The sequence below is a fragment of the Leptonychotes weddellii genome, chromosome 2, assembly GCF_054177405.1.
Source record: "Leptonychotes weddellii isolate Sample4059 chromosome 2, ASM5417740v2, whole genome shotgun sequence".
NCBI classification, from domain to species: domain Eukaryota; kingdom Metazoa; phylum Chordata; class Mammalia; order Carnivora; family Phocidae; genus Leptonychotes; species Leptonychotes weddellii.
This window is the reverse complement of record NC_138370.1, coordinates 83154490-83168120: the sequence shown is the minus strand read 5'-3', so window position 1 is coordinate 83168120 and position 13631 is coordinate 83154490. Positions and strand designations below refer to the sequence as shown.

The following is a 13631-nucleotide window of genomic DNA, read 5'->3' as shown; positions in this document are numbered from 1 at the left end:
ACACAGCTAGAATGGAACAATGAGACCAAACTTTTGTTTTGTTTTGTTTTAAGATTTTATTTATTTATTTGTCAGAGAAAGAGCGCACAAGCATGGGAAGCTGCAGGCAGAGGAAGAAGCAGGCTCCCAGCCGAGAAAGGAGCCCCATGCGGGACTGGATTCCAGGACCCTGGGATTATGACCTGAGCCAGAGGCAGACACTTAACTGACTGAGCCACCCAGGTGCCTCGACAACAAAGCTTTTGCTTTCAAGGTAGCACATTGAACTACTGGAATAGTGGGCACACAATACCAGTGACAGTCCCAGAGATCACAGACCCACCATCAAGTCGATACAGCAAAATAATCAGACAGGATAGAAGTTGACTTGGAATCCCTAAGAAAGCTGGAAATCCTGACCACCCAGTTTTTATTACTGCTGATATTATACAAAAGGCACATGTAAATTAAGTCAGAACTCAGAAACTCTGCATTTATATCTACAGACTTATAGCAATAAAAGCTGCTTTATTTCTGACTAACTTAATGATCCTACTTAATGATTTAGGACTAGATATGTGAAACATACATAATATCCACTTTATGATTTCTGTTTCTGATAATGGCCGAGTAGTGTGCTGCAGACTAATCCTCTGCCAAGAGTAACTAGAAAAACTGGAAAGTATTTTAAATCTGTTTGGAAATACTGGACCACTACTAATGCAGTAGCAATTTGAGGGGCCATGATTATAAGGGAGAAAAAAGGAAAGCTCAGAGAAGTCAGGCTGATATTTTGGTCCATTCTAAACAGTTTTCATATGCCCTTTGGTAAAAATATATATGCATTTCTCCCGTTTATACCTAGGATTAAAATGATGTGTCACAGAGTATTTATATCTTCATTTTGGTAAACAGTGCCAAAGTTTTCAAAAATGGTTGTATAAATTTATACTCCTACCAGCAATATAAGAGAGTTCTGTTTGCTCTATATTCAGCTAACATTAGCATTTAGACACTTGTATGTATCAAAAGAAAACATTAAGAGAGTAAAAACAAACAACAAAAAAAAATGGAAGAAGATAGCTGCAATGCATATATCTGACGACAAACCTGCCCAAGAATATAAAAGGAATTCCTACTCAATAAGAAAAAGGCAGATAACAATAAAAAATGGTACAAAAGACTTGAATAGGCACTTCACAAAACAGAATATCCAAATTGATATTTTTCATACTAAAAAGTTCTCAATTTCATTACCATCAGAGAAATGCAAATGAAATCCACAGTAAGATACCTCCACACATACCAGAATCCTTACTATTAGATAAATGCAGAAACTACCAAGTTGTTTTTTTTTTTAATGTAGTGTTCCATGATTCATTGTTTGCGTATAACACCCAGTGCTCCATTCAATATGTGCCCTCTTTAATACCCATCACCAGGCTAACCCATCCCCCACCTTCCTCCCCTCTAGAACCCTCAGTTTGTTCCTCAGGGTCCACAGTCTCTCATGATTTGTCTCCCCCTCAGATTCCCCCCTTCATTTTTCCCTTCCTACTTTCTTCTTTTTTTTTTTTTTCAACATATAATGTATTATTTGTTTCAGAGGTACAGGTCTGTGATTCAACAGTCTTACACAATTCACAGCGCTCACCATAGCACATACCCTCTCCAATGTCTATCACCCAGCCACCCCATCCCTCCCACCCCCCACCACTCCAGAGAAAATACCAAGTTTTTATCAAAATAGCAAGTATATCTTCAAAATGGGGATGTATAAACTCTAATGCATTATTTCTCTAGCCAAATACAGGACATTTCTTCAGCATTAGAAAAGAAAACTGATAATATTACATCACAACATACTTTTTTTAAATCCATGAATCCACTAAATGACAGAGAAATGGTAAGAATAAATTTAATAAAGAATCATCAAAGCATGGTAATGCCATTCAATAAAAGTATGTTGGGGAACAGAACACAGTTTCAACATATCATCTTATAGATAACTTAATGAATTGCTTTTACAATTGAAAGAGCTGGAAAGCACTATTTTAACCAAGTAATCAAACTCAGGGTCACCAAAAAATGGAATGAAGGAATGTCGATGTAATACAAGAAGAAGTACATAGTATTTACCTAATTATTACAAAATTTTTGACAAAACTCCTTAATCTGAATCTAACCATTAGGATACAATTCCTCAAGTCCAAAATATAAGACTTTTTATAAGACATCTAAGTTTTTTAAATGACAAAGTCACAAAAGACATACAAAGGTAGATCACTGTTCCTAACTAAAGGAAAGTAGGTACATGAAAAACAAACGCAATGTATCAACACTGGTTATATTCTAAATGGAACAGTTTTGGAAAAATCACAGAAGTTGTGGAATGGACTATATTTTAAACTATATTATTGAATCAACACTAAGAATAATTAATATTCTTGGTTATATCAATGCTATAGTTATGAAGGAGAATGTCATTGTTCTTAAGATATGCAAGCTAAAATAGAGTGAAATGTCACGATATCTGCAAATTACTTTCAAATGGTTCAGCAAGAAGAACAAAAGCATAGGCGGATAGATAGGGAGACAGACCGACAGACAAACATCAGGAGAGAAAGAAAATGCAGCAAAATGTTAAAAATAGGTCAACCTAGGTGAAAGATATATTTTGTTGTACTATTTTCGAATTTTCTCTAGGTTTGAATGTTTTCAAAATAAAGTTGGAGAAGTAAAGAGGGAAAAGACATTTTAGATAACAACAGCAACAAAACCTTTTGAGAGGATTCAGTAATAGAAGAGACACACTAAAGCAAATCTTAAAGAAATTCTTCAATTAGAAGGAAAGTGAATCACAATTGGAAGCACAGAGATGAAGAAAGGAATACAAAACAATAAAAAGAGTAAATATTTGGTAATTACAAATGAACACTGGTCATGTAAAACCATGATACTAATAAGTTGTAGAATTTGAATTATTAGAATTAAAATACAAGAAAAGAATAAAACAAAAGGCAGGAGGTAAAAATGGACTTCAAATGTTCTGAGGTCCTCACACTGCCCAAAACCTTAATTTATATAAGTCACAATGTTTCTTGTACACTCATTGGCAACAACAAAAAGAATAGCTAGAGGGTGTATAATGCTCAGCCAAATGAAGAGGGAAGAATGGAATAACAACAACAACAGCAACAATAAATACTTAATCCAAAAATAGGGGGGAAAGGAGAGAAGAAATGACATAGGCCAGATGGGGCAAATAGAAAACAAATAAGTACATGGTAGGTTTAAACCCACATATTTTAAATGTAAACAGTCTAAGGACTCCAAATATAAAAGCCAAGATTGTCAGTCTGGATAACATCAGTTTTAGAAAGCCCTCTATAGAAAATCAAAGCCTAATTTACAGACCTTTCCTGTAGTAATCAGAACACCAATGAGAGAAAGGAAATAGGATGGTCAGAAGAAAAAGTGATCATATAGTGTCTAATATTTCTTATAACAGATTTTCCAATGGCATTTTTACAATTTTATAACTTTCTAGAATAATGAATATGTCTGCTTACATGTCATCAGTTGTAATAAAAAACAGGACAATTTATTTTAATCCCTTTTTTTGTGAATTTGGAAATGGCACACACGCCTCTGTAGAAAGTCTGAGGTCTTCAGATAGAAATCTAGGGAGATTTTTTTAAAATATGAAATAAACAACAGGTTTCATTTGATATGCTCAACAGTTTTAATGCCTTTAAACTGATAACATACTGGTTATATTTAAATAGTATGGGGATGCCTGGGTGACTCAGTCGGTTAAGCATCTGTCTTTGGCTCAGGTTATGATCCCAGGGTCCTGGGATAGAGCCCCACATCAGGCTCCTTGCTCAGCGGGGAGCCTGCTTCTCTCTCTGCCTGCTGCTCCCCCTGCTTGTGCTCTCTCTCTTTCTCTCTGACAAATAAATAAATAAAATCTTTAAAAAAAAAATAAATAAAAATAAATAGTACAAAAATGGTGATGTTTAATAAAAAAATCCCTTAAAAATACACTTTGTTTTTTAAAAAATAAATATCACAGCTAATTATAAAAAAACTTTGAAATGGAGATTTTTATGACTATTAGTTAAGTCACAGATGATCATCCATACTTTATATTTGTCACAGAAAAAATCAGATATTCTTAGTAATAACAAACTTTCCCCTATTAAAAATGTGATAATACCCCAGGCGGACTGTTTTAAATTCCAGTGCTACTATGTAGAGAAAATATTAGTAATTTTCATTTAAACATAGAAGCATAGAAAATTCTACCTTGTTAATCCAAGAAGACCAAGAGCCTAAAACAAAGTAATAAGTCTTCTTTTTAGTTAATAGTGTCTTGAATCAAATTTTCCATTTTCCTATTTCCCTTGATTTCTTTGTTGTAATTTAGTATGCTTTGTGAGCACCACTCATTTGGAAAATTGCTCTTAAAATAGAATAGAAAATAATATAATCCAGAATGAAACTGCTATTGACCACAATTTCACATTTTCTATTATAGATGTATATATAAAATAAAATTTTAAAACTATTTTTAGAAACTGTGAACTTTGAGATAAATCATGAAGAATTATTTTATCTCAAAGCTTCCAGAGTTATTCTAAAATTCATGTTATAAAGTACATCTTTTATTTCAAACCATTTTCTTATAAATTTTATTTTTAAGTAAACTCTATGCCCAAAGTGGGGCTTGAACTCACCACTCCTAGATCAAGAGTCACATGCTCTACCAACTGAGCCAGCCAGGTGTCCCCGCTACATTTTAAAACTTTACATTTAAATCACTATAAATTTGGGGCGCTTGGGTGGCTCAGTTGTTCAGCGTCTGCCTTCATCTCAGGTCATGATCCCAGAGTCCTGGAATCGAGCCCTGCATCGGGCTCCCTGCTCTGCGGGAAGCCTGCTTCTCCCTCTCCCACTCCCCTTGCTTGTGTTCCTGCTCTTGCTATCTCTCTATCTGTCAAATAAATAAAATCTTTAAAAAATAATAATAATAAATAAATAAATCACTATAAATTAGAAGGCATCAGGAATTAAAATATAATCTTTGCTCTTGTTTTCATATCAGGCAAGCTATTACCCACTCAGTTACATATGGGCCTACAATGAGGACTAATTTTTTTCCTTATGATAATGATAAAAATTAGTTTTAAGTAACACTGGACGATTTTCAAAATGTTTCTCACTATTTTATTTGGCCCTCACAACAACTTTGTGACTAGGAAGGAATAAAAGGACAATTCCCACCATTTTATAGATAAAGAAATAAAGCTCTAAGAAATTTAAGTAAGCCTAAATTAGATAGTTATTGATGGATTAACTTGAAGTAAGACAAATTATTTATTTATTATCCAACATATATTAAGTACTTTCAGTGTTCAAGCTCTCTTTATTCATTGTTTGGAAACACTTCATATAGCCCCATGTTTTATTGTTGCTATTATTGGGTGTAAGGGTGATGGTAATGGTAGAGTGTGGTATGTGCGGGCACACATGCCCACAGAGGAAGAGAAAGGAGGGAAATAGGAGTCAGAAAAAGATGATAAAACTAAAGATTACCTAAGGAAAGAATTTCACGAGACAAGAAATCCAATTATCATAGCCAAGAAGAGAAGGGTCTTCTTAAAGAAATAAAAGTAGCTAACTAGATCAAAAACTAATGATGTCGAGGAAGTGGGAGACCAGGCGGAATTGGCGGGCATCTCCACCCGGAGCGGCTCCACCACGTCGAAGGTTTCCTTTAAGATCACGCTGACGTCGGACCCGCGGCTGCCTTACAAAGTACTTAGTGTTCCTGAAAGTACACCTTTCACAGCAGTGTTAAAGTTTGCAGCAGAAGAATTTAAAGTTCCTGCAGCAACAAGTGCAATTATTACCAATGATGGAATAGGAATAAATCCTGCCCAGACTGCTGGAAATGTTTTCCTAAAGCATGGTTCAGAACTGCGAATTATTCCTAGAGATCGTGTTGGAAGTTGGTAATATCTGCTACCTGGAACATAAGATGACCTTTCCAAATAAATATTGGTATTGTTGTAAAACTGAAAAAAAAAACAAAAAAAACTAATGATGTCATGTATGGTGATTAACATAACAATAAATTTTTTTTAAAAAGTAGCTAACTAGAAATCCAAAAAATTAGAAAGAAAGCCATTTATGTTTTTGCTAATAGGGTCCATTTTGCTAAACTATAAACAACATTTGAGGAAACTGAAAGAATTTTGCTACCAATAAAAATTTTTTATAGATAATCAATTACTATTAATGGGAAATGCATAACCAAGGATTTTGACATTTTAAGTGGAATACTACTTAGGATTTTTGAGGTAGATGTAAGCATATGAAAAGCAGTTATTAAAAAAAAATACTGAAACCAAGTTTGGAATACATTTCTACATTAAAATACCATTTTTCATACAACCTATTTATTCCCTAACATAATGATAACATGAAGACAAATAGGTATAGGTAGATAAATCTTAATTATATAGATCATCTTTTCAATTCCAATTCACTTACAGTCTTCCAGTCTTCCTAATATAATGTTTCAATTCCATGATAAGTTCAAAAAACAATTCAGGAAACTTAGGACTATTCTTAAATTTCTCTGTGAAATTAGCCCTCAGTTACCTTGCATGTTGGCCAATGAAGTTAGGCCAAGAAAAGATTACTGAGAGTACTTATGCTAAAGCGTTTGGTCTCTGTTGTATATAGACTGTTATTATGAAAATGGATTGTTACCAGGAACTGAGTTCAACTTTGGAAGAGCCAGTTAATGGATTATATCATGCAACAGCGGTTCAGAGAATCATTTTGCTACAGTGGTAACACATAAAAGGACATGCTTGATTTGCAGAAAAAGTCAAATGCATGGATAAAAATAATGATGAGGATAATGCTAAAAATAGCACCCACATAATTTCTTTCAGTGACTTTAGGCCTTATCAGGTCATCCAAGCAACTCTGATAATCTCTTACCAAAAGGTTCCGGTAGCAAGATACCCTCTCAAACCTTACTAAATGTTCCCTACTTGGTTTCTCCATCTCATGGCCCTAGATGTAATTAAGCTTCTCATCAGTAGTAACTTCTTTTTCTATTGTTACTAGACTCATATAACCTGTATAATATTTTTCTAGATCACACAGAGTTATACAATTATCAATACCTTTAGGCTAACTGTGCCTAAGCATTGTGTTTATATCATTTATCTTTCTAGATTTATATCTAAATTTAGGCTATAAGCAGATGTCATGCTAATAAATGATTTCTAATCAGGATAAGTTTCTCTTTTAAACATGTGGTCTTTGTCCAAGAGCAAGAGTGTGGAAAGGGACACATATAGTAAGGAAGAAGGAAAAACATCATATAGGGATTATCCAGATGAAAGAAAATAAGAAATAATGGAAATTTCACCTATTAGAGTGCCAGATCTAGGGTTTTACCACTTAGTATCCTGAGCATCTGTTCTTTGTGTGTGAATATGTGTTAAATGAATATCAAATAGTATGTCAGATCAAGAAACAATGGTGACTATTATTGAAGGGCCTATGAGAAAGGGAAAAAATTATATATTTATATATATTCATATTATATATATATATTAATTTACTATACAGTATCATCAAATAAGTTTAACTATGTCAATGATGAACACCTAACTTCAAAAATATCATAATGATGTATATCATTACACATACCAGATTAAAATGCACATATTTCATTTGACTTACTACCAAAATGCATCCTTTATTGATATGTAAGTAGCATGATGTACAATTTATAACATTCTGTTATAGTTACGAACACTGCCCATAATTCATTTGTCCATAATGTCTGTAATTCATCACTCTTGAGTTTTGTTTTTCCTTTTATTTGGTTTTTGAGAATTTTTTCATTATGTATCAGTTTTAATCCACTTAAATTTAAGTAATTATTTTGTTTTGTTTCCTTCTCAAGGATACTCTATAGAATATGAAATTAGTATACTAATTACTTAAATTTAAAAATATAATTGTTCCTGTTATTCATGGAAATATCATATTATCAATCCCTACTTTACAAAGGAGAAGCATATCCATCACAAAATACAAGAAAAAGTAGAGTTATAACTAATCAATGTAGAAAGAATGAACAAAATAGATATTCATCATTTGGTAACCATCGTAGTAGTAACTGATAAGCCTAAGGATTATCAATGGATGCTAGCCAGTGGCAGAAAGTTTGATGAGGTACAGTATATTAGAAAATATTGGAATATCACCCCCCAAATTATTGGCCAATACAAAAGGGAAAATGATGACATTATACTGGAGAAAAAGGTTCGATAGTAACTAGTGTAGGTAATAGAAGTTAATATCACAAGTCATAGGGCAAGCTGATATCATGTGCCTCTATCATTTCTGTGATATTTCTGCCAAAAATGTATGGCCTGAAGAAACATCTGGTCATGAGGAAACATCAGTGGGACACAGGTTGAGGTCACCTGGTAGAATGAAATGATTGCATTCATCAAAACTTTGAAGGATATGAGAGGCAAAGAAAGACTGAGGAGTAATTCAAAGAAAATTGATGAGACATGACAGCTAATCATACCATGCCTTTCTAAATAAGATCCTGGAAAAGTAATGAAAAAGAGACATTAATGAGACAGTTGTGAAACTGAATGACAATGTTACATCAATGCCGATTTCTGGATTGAGAGAACTGTATAATGACAATGTAGGAAAATTTTGCTTTCGGGGAAGAGAGAGAACAAATGAAGTATTGTGTTAGAGACTCTAGAATATGGGATAACTTTGGGAGAGGAATCTAGGAGTTCTTTGGACTGTCTGGCAAATTTAATGTAAATTTTAAACTATTTCAAAACATAAAGAAGCAAATTAAAAATAATACATGAAAATAATGAAAAATTCAGCCATATGTTTTGTCCTGTGAGACTTAGAATTACACCATTATTGATCAGGATATTTGGCAATAGGATAATGTCTTTGAATTTTGTTTCATTTTCTTATTTTCCCCACACAGATGAATTTTTGCTATATATGTAATACTCTTCAAAATTTGGCTCCAGAACACAGTGATTAGTTGGAAGACCCTCTGGAACTTAAGGAAGAGTCAGGTCAACTCTCTCCCAAGATGGAACTCAGTAGAATGAGGCTGACTGAAGCTAGTAGCTGAGTTCATTTGTTTATCAAACATTGGCTGACTGATGCCTGACCTCTTGAAACTAGCTGAGTCTCCCTGGCTGACTGGTTGGCTGAACTCCTGGTCCTTCTTCCCTCAACCCTCCCCACCAACTCCTGTTTCTGTCTTTGCTCTTTTCGCTGGTTGGCTGCCCTCCCTGAGCCTACCAAGATGTTGCCAAAAGATTGAGAGTACTGGTAATGATAATAAAATTGACTCAATACAGGCAGAGGCCTCAGATAAAAACAAGAAAAACTCAGAGTGAAAAAGCATTACTACACACAAATGTGTAGCAGTAAATCTTTTTGATTATTTGAACTAGTTGAACATGTTCCACTTACTATGAAGTAGGAGAGCAGTGGCATAATTTCATTATAAATCTTTTTGGCCAGTGGCATTATTACTGTCAACCTAGTAGTAAATTAACAAAATGTAGTAAGAGTAAAATAGAGAGGTAAGAAAAGATTTAAATGTAATAAGTAGTTTCTAGGTCAAGGCACTATGCTAGGCTTTTGAAATATTCTTAGTCTTAAATCTCCTTTATATAGTGAGAGAACTAAGGGCTATAGGAGAAGAGCCCAAATTGCACCTGGGGTGTGTCAGACTAAAAGGCCTGCATCTAGCTACACAATTAACTCTCTTGAAAGAATCAACTTATGAAACATTTCATATTGGACAAAAATGTTGCTACCCACCAGTGAATCCTAGGCACCTTTACCTTCCAAGCTGAACAATTAATTAGTTATACTTCTTACTTCATTCATGAGATTATCTATCTATCTAGATAGATGATAGATAGGTAGATAGATGATGATGATAGATAGATAGATGATAGATAGATAGATAGATAGAAGTTAGATTATATATATATATGTGTGTGTGTGTGTGTGTGTATATATATATATATATATATAATACAAGCAGGAGGAGGAGCAGAGGGAGATGGAGAGAGAATCTTAAGCAGGTTGCACGCTCTGCACGGAGTCCAACACAGGGCTCCATCCCAGGACCCTGAGATCATGACCTGAGCCAAAATCAAGAGTCGATTGCTTACCCCACTGAGCCACCCAGGCACCCCAGAGATTATCAGTATTTTTTATACAATCTTTTAGTTATTCAGTGTCATATGACTACCCTTATTAAAAGTATATATGTATGCGTGTTTGTGATGGGGAGAGAATCAGAGTGTTCCATAGAATCACTGACCTACTACCTTTCCTAAATAGATATTTCACATTTCCTTTTTCTTAAAACCTTATGTAGTTGTTAATCTGCTAAAAGTACAAGTTGTGATAATACACAGCAAATTATTTGATTATTCTTTCCTAATGGCGTATTTGCATTTTAATAAGTCTATTGGAAAACTCGGATTGAAATCATTCTAAGCAATTGGGTTAAAATGAAAAGCCAGTTCTTTTCAGAGGGTAGTCACTTTAAATCAAAGTATGTCAGCCATACCAGCTACTTTCAGTGGAGAACAATTCAGATACTTGCTTGGCACCTGGTTCACTGAAGTGCCTCTAATGATTAAAAAAAAAAGAGAGAAGTCTCCTGAGATGGACTGTGAAAGTCAGGAAATTTCTTTGAAGTCACATGTTTATGTGTTAAGACTGTAGTAAGTTTTGCATTATATCTATAACATGGCAGTGGCTAAAATTAAAATTATTTACTCTTTTATAAAATTAACATTTTAGAAGACTTCTCCTACTGTACCACACACTGTGCCACTAGCCAAGTTCATGCCGTACTTTGAGGAGTTTTATACGAGAAGAGAGTTAAAATAATTAGGAAATATTTGAAGAGCTAATGTGATGCAGCACCTACTCAATCACATTACCTTTGGCTTCTGCACAAGGTTTTCCTTTTTAGTGATTCATGCTCAGAAGGCCATAAAATTTGAATGCACACGTATGACTTCCAATAGTGAATTTGAGTTGATCAATCCAATTTTCCCATCCAACTCAACATGTACCAAAGACTTGACTTCGCTAGACATAGAGAAAGCTAAATAATTCAGTTTAGACTAAAGCGTGAAACAGAAAAATAATCAATACTATCAGTATCGAGAATATTCTAAAAATCAATGCCCACAGAATGAAGAATGGCTTAATTCTTCACAATTTTGTAGAATCTTGTCTCTTTGGTATCATTAATAAATAGTGGGGGTGCTTGGGTGGCTTAGGCAGTTAAGCGTCCGACTATTGGTTTTGGCTCAGGTCATGATCGGGGCTCGCGCTCAGCACAGTCTGCTTGGGATTCTCTCCCTCTTCCTCTCCTTCCCTCTCTGCCCCTCCCCACGCCCCTAAATAAATAAATAAATACATACATAAATAAAATCTTTAAAAAATAGTGAATAGGGGTGCCTGGGTGGCTCAGTCATTAGGCGTCTGCCTTCGGCTCAGGTCATGGTCCCAGGGTCCTGGGATCAAGCCCCGCATCGGGCTCCCTGCTCAGCACGAAGCCTGCTTCTCCCTCTCCCACTCCCCCTGCTTGTGTTCCCTCTCTCCCTGTGTCTCTCTCTGTCAAATAAATAAAATCTTTAAAAAAAAAAAAGTGGATAAAGGCATTGCTTAATTAAAAAAAAAATCATTCAAGAGGTCTGAGTGGAAGTCTAAACCAAGAAAATAGGTCACCAAATAACAAGTTCAGGATATTAAAGCAGCAGCTTTCAGTACTGCTTTTATATATGACTGTACTATATACATATAGCCATTTTCAACAACCAGTTGTAAAACTGTTAACATAAGGAACTGAGCCAGGAGAAATAAAGCAATACTTTTATGTAGTCCAAGAAGTTGAAAGATGCAACATTCCATAAGCCATTTCCAGTGATGTCTTAATTATTGCAAAACAAAGAAATGTCATTCTTAAGTTAACACAGTGTTCCTAAAGTTATCAGTCAATACTATATTATGTAAATTTCCTTACGCATCCTCAAAAAGGATACTGAATATTTTGGATAGCTAATACTTAAAATTGAGCAGTATGAGGCTAGCTAAAGGGAATAATTTATGAGAAGGGTGGGAAACACTCTTTCTATCCCGTTCAAGAAGGATATACTACAGAACTCTTTAAATCAATCAAGACTATGAAAAGATAATGGGGGGAAAGTATCTGCTTCACAGTGCATTATAAAAATGCTGTATGAGACCTATATTGGGTCATTACTCTAAAATGTCCCCAATAATTTATAGAGACATAGTGATGAGTGCAGTGTGTATAGAAAAGGTTAGCTCCGGATGGGGATGGAGAAGAAATGCTTGTTTGAACTGGAGATTCTGGAAGTTCCTGGCTATACCCAAAGCAGTTTGCAAATGGTCTCAGTAAAGATGAAAGAATGAACACAGTGGCAAGGGCAAGATCTTCACAGAAGTAAGAAGGGTTTTATTCCAGCCCCAGAAAAAGAAAGGAAATGTTAGTGTTTGTCAGAAAATTAAACAGATTTTTCAAAATGTTAACCATATGAGGTTTGATGCATGCCTTATATTTGATTTCTTAGTACAACTCAATTTGGTCCAACATTTATTTTTTAAAGATTTATTTATTTATTGGGGGGGAGGGGCAGAGAGACAGGGAGAGAGAATCTTGAGAGCTTGTTTGGAGGTTCTAGCAGGGGAGCACAGCTACTCGTATACCCTTGACAGAAGAACGGTCCTCCTCTATCGGGGAAGGTCGTCCTCTTCGACCGAGCGCGCAGCTTCGGGAGGGACGCACATGGAGCGGTGAGGGAGGAAGGGGACACCCGCCTAGCCAGCCAGATCAGCCGAATCAACCCTGGCGATCAATGGGGTGACAGATGTCTCAGCCAGATCGCCCTCACATCCAGGGAGAGAGAATCTTAAGCAAGCTCCACAACCAGTGTGGAGTCTGATGCAGGGCTTAAGCTCACAACCCCGAGATCATGACGTGAGCCAAAATCAAGAGTTGGACGCTCAACTGACTGAGCCACCCAAGCACCCCAATGTTGTCCAATGTTTTAGCTATTCTTAGGAATGTTAGGAAAGGGAAATACATACTGGACACCTTTTATGTCATTTCCTGGCTTCACACCTGATTTGCTAGTATTGTTTTAAAAGGTACCACTCTTGAAAAGAATCAAAAGCCTAAGAAACTCTGAGTCCTATGTTTTTAAATTAGTGAAACATTCATTAAGTCAAATGAATTTTCTTCTTATATTGTTTACTTTAGCAAAGATACCCAGTAATAGGAGAAATTTGGATGTCCATGATCACAAAATATGGAATGACACCAGGAAAAGAAAGCAAAGTACAATGGTGTTAGTACTCTTTCAGGTACAGAGTTCAATTTAAACTAGTCTTTAGAAAAATAGAATAGACAGGATACATAATTTTTTTTAAATATATTTCATTATTTAAGTGGAAATTCTGTGATACTGGATCCAGGAGTTTGTAAGATGTCATTCACA

General features: G+C 35.1%; 1 pseudogene; it reads left to right on the top strand.

Moving 5' to 3' along the window:
• The first annotated feature begins 1858 nt into the window (after positions 1–1858).
• Positions 1859–6062, top strand: LOC102729018 (ubiquitin-fold modifier 1 pseudogene; annotated as a pseudogene).
• The last annotated feature ends 7569 nt before the right edge of the window (positions 6063–13631 follow it).